Below are 20,946 nucleotides of genomic sequence, written 5' to 3'. Positions count from 1 at the left end.
CCTCAACATAATCAAGGCCATATATGACAAACCCACAGCAAGCATCATACTCAGTGGTGAAAAACTGAAAGCATTTCCACTAAGATCAGGAATAAGACAAGGATTTCCACTCTCAGCGCTCTTATTCAACATAGTTTTGAAAGTCCTAGCCACAGTAATCAGAGAACAAAAAGAAATAAAAGGAATATAAATTGGAAAAGAAGTAAAACTGTTACTGTTTGCTGATGACATGATACTATACATAGAAAATCCTAAAGATGCCATCAGAAAACTACTAGAACTAATCAATGAATTTGGTAAGGTTGTAGGATGCAAAATTGATGCACGGAAATCTCTTGCATTCCTATACACCAACGATGAAAAATCAGGGAAAGACTCCCATTTACCACTGCAACAAAAAGAATAAAATACCTAGGAATAAACCTGCCTAAGGAGGAAGAAGACTTGTACTCAGAAAACTATAAAACACTGATGAAAGAAATCAAAGACCACATAAACAGTTGGAAAAATATACCATGTTCTTGCATTGGAAGAATCAATATTGTGAAAATGACTCTACCACTCAAAGCAATCTACAGATTCAGTGCAATCCCTATCAAGTTACCAGTGGCGTTCTTCACAGAATTAGAACAAAAAATCTTAAATTTCATATGGAAATACAAAAGACCCTGAATAAGCCAAAGCAATCTTGAGAAAGAAAAACAGAGTTGGAGGAATCAGGCTCCCCGACTTCAAACTATATACCATAGAGCTACAGTAATCAAGACAGTATGGTACTGGCACAAAAACAGAAATATAGATCAATGCTACAGGGTAGAATGCCCAGAGATAAACCCATGCACATATGGGCCCCTAATTTACGACGAAGGAGGCAAGAACATACAATGGAGAAAAGACAGTCTCTTCAATAAGCAGTGCTGGGAAAACTGGACAGCCACATGTAAAAGAATGAAATTAGAACACTCCCTACCACCACACACAAAAATAAACTCAAAATGGATTAAAGACCTAAATGTAAGGCCAGACACTATAAAACTCTTAGAGGAAAACATAGGAAAAACTTTTTTTTTTTTTTTGCGGTACACAGGCCTCTCACTGTTGTGGCCTCTCCCGTTGCGGAGCACAGGCTCCGGACGCACAGGCTCAGCAGCCATGGCTCATGGGCCCAGCTGCTCCGCGGCATGTGGGATCTTCCCGGACCGGGGCACGAACCTGCGTCCCCTGCATTGGCAGGTGGACTCTCAACCACTGCGCCACCAGGGAAGCCCAGGAAAAACACTTTTTGACCCACTTCCTACAGTAACAAATAAAAACAAAAATAAACAAATGGGACTTAATTAAACTTAAAAGCTTTTGCACAGCAAAGGAAACCATAAACAAGACAAAAAGACAACCCTCAGAATGGGAGAAAATATTTGCAAATGAAGCAACAGACAAAGGATTAATCTCCAAAATATACAAACAGCTCATGGAGCTCAGTATCAAAAAAACAAACAGTCCTGTTAAAAAATGGGTGGAAGACCTAAATAGACATTTCACCAAGGAAGACATACAGATGGCCAAGAGACACATGAAAAGCTTCTCAACATCACTAATTATTAGAGAAATGCAAATCAAAACTACAATGAGGTATCTCCTCACTCAGGTCAGAATGGCCATTATCAAAAAAGCTAGAAATAATAAATGCTGGAAAGGGTGTGGTGAAAAGGGAACCCTCCTACACTGTTGGTGGGAATGTAAATTGATACAACCACTATGGAAAACAGTATGGAGGTTCCTTAAAAAACTGAAAATAGAACTACCATACGACCCAGCAATCCCACTACTGGGCATATACCCTGAGAAAACCATAATTCAAAAAGAGACATGCACCACAATGTTCATTGCAGCAGTATTTACAATAGCCAGGACATGGAACCAACCTAAATGTCCATCGACAGATGAGTGGATAAAGAGGATGTGGCACATATATACAATGGAATATTACTCAGCCATAAAAAGAAACGAAATTGAATTATTTGTAGTGAGGTGGATGGACCTAGAGTCTGTCATATGAGTGAAGTAAGTCAGAAAGAGAAAAACAAATATCGTATGCTAACGCATATATATGGAATCTAAAAAACCCACAAAAAACCCAAAAAACAGTACTGATGAATCTAGTTGTGGGGCAGGAATAAAGAGGTAGACATAGAGAATGGACTTGATGACATGGGGTGGGAGGGCAAAGGTGGGGCAAAGTCAGAGTAGCATCTACATGTATACACTACCAAATGTAAAATAGTTGGCTGGTGGGAAGCAGCAGCACAGCACAGGGAGATCAGCTTGGTGCTTTGTGATGACCTAGAGGGGTGGGATAGGGAGGGTGGGAGGGAGGCTCGGGGACATGTGTATGCGTATGGCTGATTCGCTTGTTGTGCAACAGCAACTAACATGGTATTGTGAAGCAATTATACTCCAATAAAGCTCTATTAAAAAATAAAAATAAATAAAATGTCACATATCTATATTTGAATACAGTTTCTTAATATCATTTGATTGAAGAAATGAATGAAATAAGATTTAAATAAAACAACCTCTGTTTAGAAAGACAGATATGATATCACTTATATGTGGAATCAAAAGATCATGCAAATGAATCTATTTACAGAACAGAAACAGACTCACAGACATAGAAAATAAACTTATGTTACCAAAGGGGAAAAGGAGGGAAAGAAGGATAAATTAGGAGTGTGGGATTAACAGATACAAACCACTATACATAAAATAGATAAGCAATAGGGAATTACTGTATAGCATAGGGAACTCTTCTCAATACTCTATAATGACCTGTAATGGGAAAAGAATCTAAAAAAGTGAAAAAAAATCTTAAAGTAATCTTAGAGTATCAAAAAAAAAAATTAGGCTACAAGGACCCCCCCCCAAAAAAAGTCCGCTCATATTTAGTGCAGAATTTTATGTGTATTTCTGTCTTATAATTTAAATAATTCTTGTCCAGAATTGATCTTTTTTGTCCTCTGTTGAAATATCGTCTGAGCTGGTCTGTTCATCCGCATCGTTTTATTTATCTTTGGGGACTCCCTGCCCTTCTTCCTGCGCCTTCCTCCATCTGTTCTCCCTCCCTGATGGCAGTGAGGCCTAGCGGACTGGAATGTGGACCCAACACATTCTACAGAGAAACCACGCTTTATTTCCAGCCAGGAGCAGAGCAGCACCCTGAGGATGATTTCCTTTTCTTCCCTACAGCGACCTGAAATCTCCCTTCTAGCACTCATCCAGGCACTCAGTCTACTCTCTTGGCTTTCCAGAGCTTTGGTGGGGTCACCCTTTGCCTTTCCCGGCAGCTGGTTTCACTCTGAATTTAATGAGGGAGCTGAGCTGAGTGGCCAGAGAAGGGTTTCCCCACCTGGCACTCACTGGAAGGTCTCGGCCACTTGTCCATGTTAAATGAGTAAATGCCGACCTCTGGGAGACTCCAAGGCAAGCCCTTTCCAGCCAGTTCTCCTCTGGTCAGCGTCTCGGGCACATTCCTGAGCCCCCCTGCTTCCTCCCTCGTTTCTCTTTGGACTTCGGTGTAACTGGCAGTGGAGTAGGAATGTATTTTATTTTATTATTTATTTATTTATCTATCTATTTATTTATGGCTGCATTGGGTCTTCGTTGCTGCGTGCAGGCTTTCTCTAGTTGCGGCGAGCGGGAGCTACTCTTCGTTGCGGTGTGCGAGCTTCTCATTGCAGTGGCTTCTCGTTGCAGAGCACAGGCCCTAGGCGCACGGGCTTCAGTAGTTGTGGCTCGCGGGCTCTAGAGCGCAGGCTCAGTAGTTGTGGCACACGGGCTTAGTTGCTCTGCAGCATGTGGGATCTTCCCGGACCAGGGCTCCAACCCGTGTCCCCTGCATTGGCAGGCAGATTCTTAACCACTGCGCCACCAGGGAAGTCCCGTGAGTATTTTAAATTCCACATATATGTAACTTTCAGAGTCACTGGGGTTTTCTGTCCCTGTTCACTGGCTGGACTTGACACTTTAGCAAAGCCTGTTGGCTTACTTTGTGTCGTCATCCCGGATTTCATGCTGCCCAAGGCCTCACTGCACCTGATTCTCTGCCTTTAAATTTGCCGGCTAGTTTTTAAATTTGCCGGCTAGTTTTTCGAGCTGTGATATTAGCAGATGGGAATTTGAAATGCCTCATACCATGCTGAGAGTTCAAGTGTTTTTCATTTCTGTTTTAAGAGTTCTAGCTCATCTTTTAGTTCTTTGGCCCCCTTATAATCTAGTGTATTTACTTAGGCTTTACATTTTTATGTAAGAAAGAACTTAATTTATCTTTGCACTTTTATTATTAAATAGGAAGTCTGTAATTATAAGCTTGTTAAACTGGATTTCCCCCAGAAGTGTAATTAGATTCACCAAACTCCACAAATTATATTCACCAAGCTCCCTTTAAGAGGACTGGGGAGGGCTTCCCTGGTGGCGCAGTGGTTGAGAGTCCGCCTGCCGATGCAGGGGACGTGGGTTCGTGCCCCGGTCTGGGAGGATCCCACGTGCCGCGGAGCGGCTGGGCCCGTGAGCCATGGCCGCTGGGCCTGCGCGTCTGGAGCCTGTGCTCCGCAACGGGAGAGGTCACAGCAGTGAGAGGCCCGCGTAACGCAAAAAAAAAAAAAAAAAAAAAAAAAAGAGGACTGGGGAACCAACCCAAGAGTTCTAAAGTTATATTTTTATGAAAGATTTTTGTTACTTAAAGGGTGGGAGAGATTTCTGCATGGGACCTTTATCCTGTCCCCCATCTCTGCAGTCTTCTTAAAATGTCCTCTGTTAGAATTTTGAGGGATTGATTTCCAGACATGTAAGACATACTGTACATTTAAAATAGAAGAACCACACTATTCAGTGCCTCACATTAGTGAACTTTTATTGAATGAATTAATGGGTTCAGAAGCATCAAAGGGCATCTGATTGTAGATTTGCCTTAATGATTTATTTTTAAAAATGGAGAAAGCCATTTATTCTCCAACTTTGTACTTGTATATAAGATTTTTGACTTCAGTTTGAGACATTTGGACTTACTATAAATGTTGTGAAACCTTAGATGTTAATTTTCTACTGCTGCTTTTTAAGAGGGAAGGGCGAAATGAAATTTTAGAAAGGAATTGAGAATAATATTTTAGTGCCCTCGTGACTTACAAACTCACATGGTAACATGCCTGCCTTCGGGGAGCTTAGCTTCTAGAAAGCACAGCAGGCCCACAGGCATAGTAGCTGTAATGCCTATTGCTGGCTTGGCTTTCCCCCTTGTCCTGTTGGAAGGGCTTGGCAGGGTTGGGGTTCTTTGTTTCAGGGAGTATGTGTGCCTGGATTTTCATTTTCTCATCTTGATGGATTGATCTGGACTTCAAGGCTCATACATAACATTTGGAAATTGTGGTCCTTTCCAGCCTTGAAATTCTGTGATGCTCTGAGTTCTTTGGCCATATGAAACCCTGTTCAAGACAGATCATATGGCCTTTCACCATCACCACCCTCCCTTTTTTAAAAGATTATAGGCAGCCCAGGCCACTGCTAGCACTGCCTTGTGGGGGGCTGGGTGGAGCTACCACAAATTTTATGTTTTCTGTCAAAGGTAAAAAGCCTCATTTCTTGGCAGTGCCCTTACCTCCTTCGAGCAGAATCCCAGTAAACTATTGTTATAGTAAAGTAGTGACTAATTAAATCCTTTTATTAACGAGGATTTCCACTCACCTCTGACTCTCCTCATATTTGGAATTATTGATAGAATGAGGCAAATTGGAAATAGACCAGTTATGTCAATATGACCATTTATTGAGTTCTCGTTGTGTGCTACGTGGGTAATGCTTGGCCCCATTAATCCTTAACAGGAGGGATGTTAGTGCTGTTTTAATCCCTGTTTTGCATGTGGGGGAAACTGAGGTTCACAATGGTAAAGTCACTGCCTAAACGCCTGGAACACTTTGCTGATAGTGGGCTGTGAGGAATTTAATATTCTCTTAATCGGGATCTCGGTGTCGTCATTCCATCCCTCTGCCCCCAATCCTACATTGAATGTAATTGAATACATAGTTCTTTTCTTCCAGTGTCTTATATCTATGTGAGTTGTGAAGGCAGGGTCATTTTGTGTTGAGAACTGTTCTCTTCGACATTAGTTTGAAAATAAACTCTTAAACATCCCTGTAATCTTTTATTTTAGTGATTGCTTATTGTAGTGTCCTATTTGGTTAGTAAGCTTCTTTGAGTTCTAAAGGTTTCTTGACACCTTTTACTTTCTGATAACTTTATGTTGTTAGCCACCAAGCAATTGAGCATGAAAAAAATAAAATTCGCTGTGGGCAAACGTGGCAGAATGAGATGTAAGGAGTAAGCTCAGAAAATCAAATTCTCTCTGAGTTTTTGCTATAGATAAGCAAGATGAGACACATGTAGAAGTTATCATCTGTGATTGCTGTAACCAAAGCCTCTGTGGAGCTTTTCACAGCCAGATGGGCAAAACAAGTTCTTTGGGTGCTACTTTCCTGGGCAGAGTGGGTGTATATGGTTGAGGGATATTTGTGTGTGTGTGTGTGTGTGTGTGTGTGTGTGTGTGTCTTATAAAAAGCACTAGATGTGACTGCCGTTGGCCTGACCTCAGCTCACAAGCAGTCAGCTCACATATTCTCCCTGCCCCAGTGCACCCACCTCTGTAGTTCATCCTGCATGCCTCAGTCAGATTAATCTTGAATTAGGAAACTTCCAAAGAATGTATCTTGAATTCTATGTCCTGATAAGAGGCCAGCACAAATGCCATTGCCTGGCATTCAAGGCCAGTTTGTGGCTTTGGCACACCACCTACCCAATGTTCTTTCCATAACCTCTTCAGTACAGATCCTTTCCATCAACTGAACTGAACTGGGGTCTCTTCTGTGTACCAAACACTACCTATGTGGAACCCACCTTGGAAATTTTCACCTTAGGAATTTTGTGAGGAGAACAGCTTGTTAGTAGCAAAACACATGAAAGATGATACCTTTTATATGTAAATCAAGTGATACCCAGCCAGGAACAGAACTATCCATGAGAATTTACTGTTTGGAGAAAAGGTAGACTCGTTACTTTGCTTCTTATGGGAAGTTGAGTTTTTGAGGATTGTTTTGTTGGGGAAAGACAGGCCAGGTAACTTCAGGAGAGAGAGGAAGTGCGTGCAGTGAGCTCTTGCAAGGAGAGCTGGTTGAGTCTGTCCTTTTAATTAGCTTGAAGAGACCAGCCTCCCTGTACTTGAAAAAAGAACACCTGCTACTCAGAATCCAGCTGAGGGGAAAGTGGTTTTGAGCCTCAGATGCTGTTGGTGATGCTGATTGTGCTGAAAGCAGCTAGAATTTATTGAGCACTTTGTAACACTGGGATAGTCACTCGATGTGCTTGACCTCATTTAATGCTCACCGTGACACTCTGAGATTGATGACTTATTCTTCCCATTTTATAGACGAGGAAACCAAGTTTTAGACCTCAGCTCGAGTATCTAGTAAGTGGCAGAGCAACAACTGAAATCCAAGTTATTTATTCTAGAGTCTCTCTACACCTTTTACAGGTGTGTGTGGGTAAGGGGGTGTTGATGGGTGTCATTGCTTCCTACAGGCTGCCAGAAAGTGCTGTGTGTGATCTAATTCAGCTTAACGTCCCCCAGTGAACCCTCTATAGAGAAGTTAATATTGTAAGTACTACAGGGATATTTTAAACATTCATAAAGGGGTGTATTTGTCAGCATGTCCCCTGATCTTTCCCAGGTGAGTCTTGAAGCTTGGCATTCTCTTGGCTGTCGTATTCCTACAGTGGAGGGCAGTCCATAAATGCTCTTTCGTGCTGTCTTTAGCGCCTCATCAGGGTTTCAAGGCTATTAGTCTTCTCAACTACAATGTAAGGTCTCTGAAGACAGGCACCATCTCTTATCTTGGTTGATAAATTTGATTATTACCACAGCTGGATAAAAATTCCCCCTGAGATTATCCATCTCTCTCTTTTTCTCAAATATTTATTTATTTATTTGTTTATTTATTTAGGCTGCGCCGGGTCTTAGTTGCGGCATGCAGGATCTTCACTGCAGCATGAGGGATCTTTAGTTGTGGCATGCAGACTTCTTAGTTGCGGCATATGGGATCTAGTTCCCCGACCAGGGGTTGACCTGGGCCCCCTGCATTGGGAGCTCAGAGTCTTACCCACTGGACCACCAGGGAAGTCCCCCATCTCTCTTTTTAAGGTGTGTCTATTCTCTGAACAACCTTCATATAGGGGCCTCTTGCTTCTGGCAGGGACTGTGTTGTGCCTCTTTGGGTGAGGATCATGGACTGGAAAGAGCCTGGGCTTGGGAGCCAGAACCAGGATCTTTCCTACTTGCTTCTGCAGGACTCTTCAGTGAGTCTTTTCACTTCCGTTGAGGCTGTTTTTTAATTTGCAAAATGGGTATGGGGATCTTATAAGGGGTTCTCAAGATTAGAAATGATGTAGGTAAATGGCTGGTTCACAGTCAGCATTTAGGAAATGAAGAGGTGGTTCATCTCTCTGTTCTGAAGCCTGTGCACAGGACCTTGCATAGAATGCATGCACAGTGAATGGATCTTGAATTAATGGTGGTTCCTTGAGACCTGACCTTAGAGAGCAACTCTGAAGTGTCTTAAAATATGTTTTTATGAAGAGTGTCCTCCATTGCCTGATTTTGCATAGGAAGGCAGAGCCAGAGATGGATTTCTTGGTTTTTAGATGCTACTTCAGTTTTTAAAGCCTGACGTTTTATACAGTGATTATATTCATCAGTCTGTTAAAGCAATAAAAGGATAACAGGACTAGACCACGTTTAGTGGTCGCTAGAATACGTTTCCTCGTTTCCTTTTATAACAACACTTTACAATATTTCATATAGATTTTTAAATTTAGAAACACCTTATGGAATTAGGTATTGTTCATTTCTTTTTGTAGGAGGAAACTGAGGCTGAGAAACTAAGGGCCTTCCCAGTTTGCAGCCCTGATAGAGTTTGGTTTCAAACCCAGTTCTTCTGACTCTTTTTTTTTTTTGCGTTACGCGGGCGTCTCACTGTTATGGCCTCTCCCGTTGCGGAGTACAGGCTCCGGATGCACAGGCTCAGCAGCCCTGGCTCACGGGCCCAGCCGCTCCGCAGCATGTGGGATCTTTCCGGACTGGGGCACGAACCCGTGTCCCCTGCATCGGCAGGCGGACTCTCAACCACTGCGCCACCAGGGAAGCCCCTGACTCTTTTTTTGTAGTGGTTTTGCACAGCCACTAAACACATATAGAAACCGTTAGCACAGTATATTTTTCTCCATCCATTTACTTTTAATCTGTGTCTTTATATTTAAAGCAGTTTTCTCACAACATAAAATTGGGTCTTGTTTTTTGATCCACTCTAATAATCTCTCTTAATTGGTGCATTTAGACCATAGATGTTCAAAGTGATTATTGATATAGTTGGATACACATACAGCAGCTGAAGTCAGAAATGTGTGTGTGTGTATATAAAATGTTTATTAATATATAAATGTATAATAGATGCCAACTGATTTCTAGGTCATCTGGTCTGAGAAATAACATAGATTAAAAAAAAGCCAAAAACTTTTTATTGAATGCTTGCTATGACCTTGGCACTATATTGAATATTTTTAGTGATTTTAGCTTAGTTGGAAGAAAACTCATTTCAGAAATTTGCACTGTATTTTCAGATACTTGGCTGTAGCTTTTATACCTGATAAACTTAAATTGCCTAAAGTTAGTGCAAAATACAATTAAAAGAGAAAAGTAGCTAAAGTACTGCAATTTACTGAGTGGTGAATGGAAGTCGGTGTCTCACATATATTGCCATTAAGCATCAAGGATCTGACGCAGCCCTCAGCCTCCAAGGTCTGGGTTCAGGGAGTATTGATTCTGGGCCTGACTATGTGTTCCACTTCAGTTATTAAGCAAATGCTGCTGAGAATAGAGGTTTTCTCAGAAAAGATGATGTTTTCAGTGTTTCTATTGGCTGTTTGCTAGGTTAGTATACTTTCAGTAAAATTTCAGAACGTCTTAAGGAAAACAAGCAATTCCTGAATAAGCCAGTATTATGAATTGAGGTATTTATGTATTTGCAAAAGACCCAGAGTCTTTTTACTGAATGGAACTTCTGTTCCCTCATTCCTCAGCGTGGTATGGGCCTGTACTGCAGATGTCTGTATGACATACGATGTGGTAAATATGTGGCCTTAGGAATTTTGTGGTTTAAAAGAAAAGTTGAGAGGGAATTAGGGATTTTCTAGAAGCGTGGACACCTCTCCTGCCATATCAAACCCACACTTCTTTCCCGTGCTCAAGCTCTAAAAGACCCTTCTCAGCTGTTTAAGATTTTTTTCAGCCACCCACAGTGACTTCTTAGTCTCTTTACCGGTAGCCTATGGTTCAACCTTGACTCTCCTGAGAATTCAAAATGCTTTCATTCATGCTTTCTCTACGGGTAGACATTGTGTAGTAACTGCTTCAGAAGAAAGACGTCATCTGTATCCTGGGCTTGCCTTTATTAGTTTGAGGTTGCGTGTTTACAATTTAAACAGAGCTAAGATGTTTTGCTGTTATCTAACGAGTTTGGGCATCTGCCCTTGTTTCAGTCATCTAGGCTTCCTAAGTGGAGGGTTTCGAGTGTACCGGATGCTGTAGTTAGACAGCTTTGTTTTGGTTCTGTAGATACAGCCATATTTGGGAAACACACACGTGGGCCGGTTTTTGTATTTAAGACTTGTCTTGGTTAACAATGCAGGCTTAAGAAACTGTGTGTGCCCAGAGTTGTACATATAAAGAGTTTGAGGAGCTCAGGTCTCTGGAATGCCATGGAATCAGGTTAGGAGCAGGGAATTGGCAGCGAGCAGGCTTTGGGAGTAGTGGGGTACTGTGTGTGTTGTCACCTGGCAGCCCCTGTGGACTATTTTAAGATGAAACATTTTGGTGTAATTGCTTCTTTAGGAAATCTAGCTGAACATTCCAGTCACTTTACTGCCTCCCTTGTCCTCATAAGGAACTGCATGGGAGTAGTTTGGCTTCATTAAACAAAAGCAATCACTGGCAATTAATGTTGCAATTCCATATTTGGGGTATTTGTTATGGGTCCTGAGAAAGATTGCATCATGTGGGGCTGCCATGTTCTAATGGACAAGACTGTTAGTGGCTTTTTTTTTTTTTTTTTAGCTTGTCTGCTAGAATTTGCTCTTTAAAGTTCTGAAGATTACACAATTGCATATCAAATGCCAGGGATAAGGTTAAAAAACAACTTCCTTTCATTAAAAAATAAGTGTATTATAATCACATTATATGCAATTTGGAAAATAGAAATGAAATTTAAAAGTTACCTGTAATTCCATGCTACCATATCATTATGAGAATTTGGGCATATTTCCTTTGAAGTATGTACACGTTTCGGTTTTTACATATTTATAATCAGAAACGTCACACAGAACTACATCCTGCTTTTTATTCACCTAATCTCATAAGAAGTGTTTCCCCACGTTGTACGGTCTACATAACCATTATCTTCATAACGGTTCAGTCCACCCCGGGGGTGAGTGGCCATGTAATTGGCCCCCTGTCACTGAACACAGGAGTGTTTCTAGGTTTTTACTATTAACAAAGTTGTGGTAAACATCTCTGTCTACGTAGCTTTATTGTCGTTTGATGTTCTTTCTTTGAATTGGATTCCCCTAAAGCACAAAGGGTGTGAGCTATATTAAGTCTTGATGTGCTATGCTGAAAACAGTGGTAACAATTTACAGGGTCAGTGACTGTAGGAAAATGTCAATGTCTTTGCATTTGACCACACTGAGCGTTAGTGCTTTTAAATTTGTGGACTAACTTAAGAAGTGGGAAAAATGGTTGGCCATTATTTGAATCTTCTTTTTAAACTAATCAGGTTACGTGAACATTTTTCTCAGATTTGTTTGCCTTTTTTCTTGGAATTTCTTCATGCCTTTAACATTTTTTTCTTGGCAATAAGTATTGAGTACACTATAAAACAAGGATATTAATCCTCTCTATTATGTTTGCTGTAAACCATGTGTTGTAGTACATAACTTGTAATCATATATTATCTCCGAAATTCTATTGTCTGACGCTCAAATAATTTTGCATGTATAAAACTTGAAACTCTTTTTGGGCTGTGTTTTCTTATTGGCAATTTTGTTGGCAGAATCAACTTTGCATGTTTATTTAAAGACTTCATTTAAGTATAAAAGGGAAAAAAAAACATTGCAGGTTTATCGGTAGCTAACTTTCCAACTCCGGATCTTGCTTGGCCCGTCTCTGGCAAGGGCCTGAGATGAGAGTGTGATGACTTTAGTGGGAGCTTGGACATGGGATTTCTGAATTCTGTGATTATTAAATAAGTCTTATTAAATGAATTCCTTATCATCATGACTTTCAATAGTGATTAAAAATAAGACTAAATCAAAATTAAAATCTTCCATTTTTGTTGGGTTGGTGGATCTGGTGACTGGGATTGGCCTTAATCCCAGTTTGGGGAGGTTTGGGAGAGGGCATTAGTGGGAAGTAACAATGAGATTAAAGACTTGGAAATGGGAAATCTTGTTCAGGATTCAATAGGAATGACAAATATGATACACATGGAGTTTAGGGCTTATTGATACCTGGTGGAGATGAGACTGGAAAAGTAAGTGGGACTTCATTTTACGGAGCCTTATGGTATTTTAAGGAATTTGGACATTTAGACCAATGTTTCCCAAAGCATGACATTTAAGGTGATTTTAGAAGGTGTGACGTTGAACACTTAAAACATTTTAATATTTATTCATTCCTTGATTCTCTCTCCTTGCAGAATTTATTCCTCTTCTTTCTATGCTCCTGTAACACTTAGGTCAGATCACTAGCAGAGGGTTACCCATCATATTATGTTGAATGGGACATGTCTGTTGTCCTACAGCTCCGTGGTGGCCTCAAAGATGGCAAATGTCCAATTCACATTGGCTTCCTATGGGCCAAGCACTATTCTGGGTGCACAGTAGGTGCTAAAGTTATGCTGTTGGAATGGTATCATCAGGCCTGTGTTTTACGTACCTTATTCTCTCCTGGGAGGTTTGCTGCCTTTTTTCCTTTTTCCCTGTACCGCCCAGCCAACCCTTCTGAGTTTATAGGGGCCCCGCAGATTTTTTTTCTCCAGTGAAATTTGACCGAGGAACTCTTACGCTGCTAAAGTCAGAACGTGTCAGGACACGGGCTATAGGGTGATTCTGAGGCTTATTAGGACATTGTAATTGTCTGGGAATGAGGTGGTGGAATAGAATGGTGAGTGTGAGGATGGAAAAGCAGAGCTGGCTGGGTTGTGTGAGTCATGAAGGCAGAAGAATTGACAAGACTAGGCAGGTGGCAAGGGAATGAGGAGACAGACATTCACCCCACCAGTACTGATTGGGTGCCTGCTCTGAGCTAGGCACCATACTAGACAGTAGGATACAGAGATGATCAAGACCCTGCCCTGCTGGAGGGGCCTCACTGTCTAGTGAACTTGATTGGCGGAGGGGAATCCAGGAAGGCAGGGTGGGAAAAAATGAGTAATGGACTTGGCCAGTAATCTTTGTAACTGATTGTCAGAACACTTTGCATTGTTCGGTGAGTAACAGGGTGATATCAGAAGGTTATAAGGGGGAATTGGCACTGGCCAGTTCATGAATTGGCTGGGGATGGTTGCTTCTCATCTGGAATTCAGTGTTCATTGCCAAGACACAAAGGCTGAAGGTGCCCTGAGGAGGAAGAGGGATGAGAGGCTGAGTAATATTCCATTGTATGTATGTGCCACCTCTTCTTTATCCATTCCTCTGTTAGTGGACATTTAGGTTGCTTCCATGTCCTGGCTATTGTAAATAGTGCTGCAATGAAATAATGCCATTTGCATTATTTTTATTTGCATTATTATTATTCTCTAGGTCCACATGGGTGGACCTAGAGATTACCATACTGAGTGAAGTAAGTCAGACAGAGAAAGGCAAATATCATATGGTATCGCTTATATGTGGAATCTAAAAAAATGGTACAAAGAAACTTATTTACAAAACAGAAATAGTCACAGATGTAAAAAACAAACTTATGGTTACCAGTGGGGAAGGGGGGAAGGGATAAATTGGGAGATTGGGATTGCCATATACACACTACTATATATAAAATAGATAACTAGTAAGGACCTGCTGTACAGCACAGGGAACTCTACTCAATACTCTGTAATGACCTATATGGGAAAAGAATCTAGAAAAGAGTGGTTATATGTATAGCTGATTCACTTTGCCATACAGCAGAAACTAACACAACACTGTAAATCAACTATACTCCAATAAAAATTTTAAAAAAAAAAGAGGGATAGGAGGGAAAGTGGGCTTAGTAGATGGAATAAAGAGCAAGACTAAGGGAAACTTCCTGAATCCGTTTTTGCACCTAAATAATAAGGGGATGGATTAGATTTCTGGTTTATGAATTTTTTGTGGCCATACAACCCGTTTATCCAAGGAAAGCTCAGCGAGTATAAATGAATGAAATCGATAAAAGCACAGCTGCCCCGTTAGCCTGAGGGGGCTCATGGAGCTTTCTTCCAAACAGGTGGAAAACCATGAAAAGGGGCTAGGTAACCTGCACAGATTCTTCTGGTTCTAATAGTCCAGGTGAAATCTTCTAGGAAGTGAGCATGCAGTTGGAAAGGAATGAGGACCCAGCTCAGGGTCCTCTAGCCCTTTAAACTCCTAGAAGAACTGCAAAGATCCTGTTCTAGAAGGAAGAGTCTTATGGCTCAAGGTAAACCAGTCCACAGTGACGTTTACAAATTGGGACCAGAAAGTGCTTGGGAGGAGGAAGGAGTTAACTGTCTTAAATTCAGTGGCAAGGTCAGTGAGGCCCCGACCACTGCAAAAACTGTTGCGCTTGGCCATGTGTGTGCACTGGAAACCTTTCTGAAGGCCATTTTAGATAACTGGTTAGAACGGAAACCACGTTGGGAGGGATTCCAGGAGGAAATGGGAGGATGTGGGGGATGACCTATTGCTCCCTCTCCAGAAACATCGGTCTTTCCACAGAAACCGTGGGCTTGTGCTGTTCTGAGCCCCCAGCTGTGTCATGGGATTCCAGGCTGAACTTAATGTCAGGGTCGAGTTTATCCTAACTTCCTCCCCTTGAAAGGAAGTGTTAGCGACTCAGTGTTTATCCCTTCTAGTTTTCTGAAGAGCCTTCTGCATCCTCTCCAATAATGCAGAGAGTGCATTCGAAGAGAAACGACATGATTAGAGATTGAGAAGAAGATGAGCTGTCAAAAAATTGCAGAAATGTACCTTTGCTGGTGGATCAGCAAAGTATAATGCAATGAGGCCAAGCATGTATTCTGGGGCTTTGTGAGCTGTACCTATTCTTTTCAAGCCACTGGAAGTAGCTGCAAATATATATGCGTGTGCGTGCGTGCGTGCGTGCGTGTGTGTGTGTGTGTGTGTGTGTGTGTGTGTGTCAGGTCGGCAGATTGGATTTCAAAGCTAGAGTATAATCAGGGTCTGGTCGAATGGGGAGCTAGCTTCCTGTAGGCAGCTACAGTGGAGATAAGGAGGGTCTTGGTTATTTTGAAGGTAAGACTTGAAAGTTAGGTTCCGAAGGCTAAATAGAGATGAGGGCAAAGTTCCTGACTGAACACCCACCCACTAAATGCTCAGTCCTGAGGATGACACAGCGTCTCCCTTCCAGAATCTTACAATTGTGTGTGTGTGTATGTGTATTTGGGAAGAAGCAATGGAGGCAAAACACCGTAGGTCATAGGGGAGGCTGGAGCATGCTGAGTGGGAGGTCAACCAGGGACTCATTCTCTTCCAAGAATCTTTGCTGGACCTTGAATTTATTTTTACAGACAAACTCAATTCCTCCCTTGTCCTATATCCCTGAATCATCCATATAAGGAAGGACCTTCTTTCCTTCCCCAATAAACAACCCATATTTAGTTATTGGATTCTATTTCAGCTGGGAGCATGAGCAACTTTTGCTTTTTGGTAATTATTCACTCTGTGTCAGCGAGACTTATCAGAATTATAGGGTTGTGGAATTAGAGAGGGACCGTGCAGAACCGTTACTTATCTGGATGCATTCTTAACAAGACTGGCTACTTCACATCTTGTTCTTTTGGTGGAATGTCTGTTGATGCTGTGGTGTTCTGACCAAGTTCGGTAGGTCTTGACAGCCCGAGGGGTGGAATGGCGGCTTGAGCCTAGCTGGCCCACCCAAACCGTGACACTGTAGGTTCCTGCAACCCGCCGGGGGATTGCTGCCCACTTGTAGTGGTCCAGTTTTGCCACTAGGTGGCACTGTTCATCTTTTTTGGCTTTTAACCAAAGCACCTGCCTCCTTTGGAGGGGACTTGGGGGAGGAATTATAAAGATGTGCCATCTTGTTCTCAACCAACTCAAACTCTTTACAGCTTAGTTTTTAAATAAATATTAAGTGTCAGAAATTTTTATGTAAAATAAACTCTCACGTTTAACATATGATGGTAATACTTGTACTATCTCTAAATAAACTGCGGGCATTGGACTGTGACTTCTAAAGCTTTCAGCGTTCTCTGGTCAGACTCAGTTTGTGCAGCTTCCTGATTGCATCCCCGCCGCCCTGGCTCTCAGCTCTTCAGGTTGTAGAGCCAAACCGTTTGCTGAACCACTTGGGATTCCCCTCTGGACGGCCTTATTCAGGAGGGAGGAATGAAGATTCTCCTCTCCCACTGAAACCTTTGGGGCTCCCTCCTCCCCCTCTCCTTGTGCTGCTCAAGATGCCTTGGTTGCAAACGACCAGCCATGGCCTCTGGTTGACTCAGAATGAAAGGGGGATTTATTGGCGAGATCTCAGGTAGTTCAGAGTTTACAGGAGGCAGGCGAACCACACTCAGAACAGGCAGAAATTCAAAGAGGCTGAGATGCATGGACTCAGAGCCAACACCAGGCCCCGGAAGAGTCTGGATAAGGTGTCACTGCTGTTGCAACCACCGCCGAGGATGGGACACTGGGCACCGTCCTCGGCACAACTGCCACTGCCACAGTTTTTATTTTGATATTACTTTAAACTACCCCCTGCTTCGTGTCACCTGCTGCCCATTTAAACAACCAAGTGAGAGCATGTAACAGGACCTACTACCGAAAAAGTCTATGTGTGCAGAGCTAGTACCCACCTAGGCATTGCCATTGCCGCCTACTACATCATACATGTTCTTCAAGTACTGGAATAGTGTCCTACCACCCTGGGCCCATTCTCTTTCCATCTTTTCGCAATCCAACCACTAAACAGTAAAACACCTGGCCTGGGGAGGGGCCCCCTGCAGAGAACTCTACACCTGGCATCCACTCTGGTTGGTGGATGTTTGTAGTAAAGTGATGGTTAGTATTTGGGATACTATCCCTGCCCATATGTACTTTAGGTCACTTTGTAAGTAAGGGTAGTGCTGACGTCTAGAAATTACTAGTGTCTGTATTGAGAAATATATAAAATGTGCAAAGGGTGGCCGACATATGACAGATGGTGAAGACATCACGTGCGAGTTGAGGCGTCCTTTTTGTTTGCTTTATAAGACATTTCCATTCGTTTCTTCCCCGGCCTAAGAATGCTGTTGTGCTATGTACTTATTTTTTTAATTGAAGCATAGTTGATTTACAATGTTGTTGGTTTCAGGTGTACTGCAAACTGATTCAGTTTTATATATATATATATGTATGTATATAATGTATATAATATATATATACTTTTTCAGATTCTTTTCCATTATAGGTTATTATAAGATACTGAATATAGTTCCCTGTGCTATACAGTAGGTCCTTGTTGTTTACCTGTTTCTTATCTATTTCTTAGTGTGTATCTGTTAATCCTAAATTCCCAATTTATCCCCCCCCACCCACTTTCCCCTTTGGTGACCATAAGTCTGTTTTCTATGTCTGTGAGTCTATTTCTGTTTTGTAAATAAGTTTGTATCATTTTTTTTAGATTCCACATATGAGTAATATGATATTTGTCTTTCTCTGTCTGACTTAGTAAAATAATCTCTAGGTCCATCCATGTTGCTACAAGTGGCATTATTTCATTCTTTTTTATGGCTGAGTAATACTCCATTTATGTACTTATTTTTAAAATTAAGACAAACTCTACAGAGGGAGCTGGTAAATGAATTATGGAACGTTACAGCCATTAAAATGATGACTGTAAAAATCCAGAAAAATGTTCATGAAATATTTAATTTGAGAACTAGAACACAAAGCTGTCCAGACATTGTTTACAACTATGTAAATGCTATTTATGCAGATAAAGGTTAGAAAGTATTGTAAAAAAAAGAAAAATATTAAGATAACTTCACTGTTGGAAGTAAGTCAGAAAGAGAAAAACAAACACTCTATGCTAACACATATATATGGAATCTAAAAAAAAAAAGGTGGTTCTAAAGAACCTAGGGGCAAGACAGGAATAAAGACGCAGATGTGGAGAATGGACTTGAGGACACGGGGAGGGGGAAGGGTAAGCTGGGACGAAGTGAGAGAGTGGCATGGACATATATACACTACCAAGTGTAAAATAGATAGATAGTGGGAAGCAGCTGCATAGCACAGGGAGATCAGCTCCGTGCTTTGTGACCACCTAGAGGGATGGGATAGGGAGGGTGGGAGGGAGGGAGACGCAAGAGGGAAGAGATATGGGAACATATGTATGTGTATAACTGATTCACTTTGTTATAAAGCAGAAACTAACACACCATTGTAAAGCAATTATACTCCAATAAAGATGTTAAAAAAAAAAGATAACTTCAATGTTGAAATGAAAACATTTCTATAGTCGTGCTTTAAAAGTTAAATAAATAAAACCTTAGCATAATTATTTAAATGATTTAAAAAATAAAACATTTGGATGCTATCCTGACATCCGTTTTGGCCCTGGGAGGCAAACGAAGGTATCATAAAACCAGGATAGGAAACCACCCGGGCATATGGAACACAGCGGGTTGTGTTCTTAACTGAAAGAACAAATGTTTCCACAGCTTAGAGAACAATCTGAGGGGCTGTTGAAGGTCACGGGTAGTCTCAGGTGTACTTGACAGTGACAGAGGCAAACTTACGGCTGATTTGGGCTGGAGAGAAGGACTTAGAATGATTTCCTTTTTGCCCCCAGCTTCTATTCAGTCAATTCCAAGGACAGTTAACAAGACAACCACCCAGAAAGGAAACTGGTGCCTGACTTCAGTGTTAAAAAGGAGACTAAAGCGTGTCTCTTGGTGCAGACCCTCAGACCATACCATGACCTTAATACAGAATTCATGAACCGGGGAGTTGATATCCTCTACATCATTGCTTTTCACACTTGAAAGTACCTAGGGACCAGCTGGGGATCTTGTTAAAATACAGATTCTGATTTCTCCTTTTTTTTTTTTTTTTTTTTTTTTTTGCGTTACGCGGGCCTCTCACTGTTGTGGCCTCTCCCGTTGCGGAGCACAGACTCCAGACACACAGGCCCAGCGGCCATGGCTCACGGGCCCAGCCGCCCCGCGGCACGTGGAATCTTCCCGGACCGGGGCACGAACCTGTGTCCCCTGCATCGGCAGGCGGACTCTCAACCACTGCGCCACCAGGGAAGCCCTTCTCCATTTTTTAGTAAGTTCCCAGCTGCTGGTCTGCAGACCACATGTTATATAGTAAGGTTCTACAGCACATGAAGACTTACTTTTCAGGTTGTCCTTCAGATGTGTTTAGCTAGACCTTACTATTCAAAACATGTGCAAGACTTGTACCTGGAAAGCTACAAGACATTGCTGAGAGAAATTAAAGGGGACCTGCATAAAGGCAGAGAGTTCATTCTCATGAATTGGAAATTCAGTGTTGTTAAAATGTTAATTTCCCCCAGATTCATACATAGATTGAACAGGAACCCATTCAAAATTCCAGCAGGCTTTTTTTTGTTTTGGTGGAAACTGGTAAGATGACTCTAAACTTTTTATGAAAATGCAGAGGACCTGGAAGAACCAAAATGATTTTGAAAAAGAATGAAGTTGGAAGACTCATACTACCCGATTTCAAGACTTACTATAAAGCTCTAATCATCAAGACAATGGATTAGATAAAGACAAATAAATGGAACAAAGTCCAGAAATGGACACACACATATATGGCCAGTTGCTAAATTGTGTTATACTAAGTGAGAGAAGCCAGGTACAAAAGATTACGTACCATATGATACCATTTATGTAAGATTCTAGGACTTCCCTGGTGGTGCAGTAGTTAAGAGTCCGCCTGCCGATGCAGGAAACAGGGGTTCGATCCCTAGCCTGCGAAGATCCCACATGCCGCAGAGCAACTAAGCCCATGAGCCACAACTACTGAAGCCTGCGTGCCTAGAGCCCGTGTTCCACAACAAGAGAAGCCACTGCAGTGAGAAGCCCGCACACCGCAACAGAGAGTAGCCCCCGCTTGCTGCAACTAGAGAAAGCCCGTGCGCAGCAATGAAGACCCAATGCAGCCAAAAAAAAAAAAAAAACTTCTAGAAGAGGTAAAACTATAGTGACAGTAGCCAGTGGTTTTGGGGGACTTCAGATGGGACCATATTAAATGAGAGGGTTACTGTTTGCATATCAGTGAGTAAGTGGACTGCATTCCCACCTCAAAGCAGTAGAGTGTAGTTCCTAAGTGCCTGGGCTTTCAGGTCGGGCTGTCTGCGTTCCAGAACCAATTCTGCCACATGGGCAGCAAGCTCTTCGCCTCTCTGTGCTTTGGTTTCCTCATCTGTGTAAACTAATACAATGCTGGTTCTTACCTTATAGGGTCCTTGTGAGGATCACATGAATTAATATATTTAAAGCACCTAGAACATTTTCTTGAGCATAATAAGCTATATATAATCTTATTATTGCTCTCCAATAATCAGTTTGTGTTGTGATTTTATCT

The 20,946-nt window shown here is 41.8% G+C and overlaps 1 protein-coding gene across 50 annotated transcripts in view; it reads left to right on the top strand.

The window, feature by feature from the left end:
- The window catches only part of SORBS1 (sorbin and SH3 domain containing 1), a 240,759-nt gene that overhangs the window by 100,367 nt on the left and 119,446 nt on the right, over positions 1 to 20,946 (top strand). The window lies entirely within an intron of this gene.

This window comes from Orcinus orca, chromosome 14, assembly GCF_937001465.1.
Source record: "Orcinus orca chromosome 14, mOrcOrc1.1, whole genome shotgun sequence".
NCBI classification, from domain to species: Eukaryota; Metazoa; Chordata; class Mammalia; order Artiodactyla; family Delphinidae; genus Orcinus; species Orcinus orca.
The sequence above is the reverse complement of the archived record's forward strand: the minus strand, read 5'-3'. Positions and strand labels throughout refer to the sequence as shown.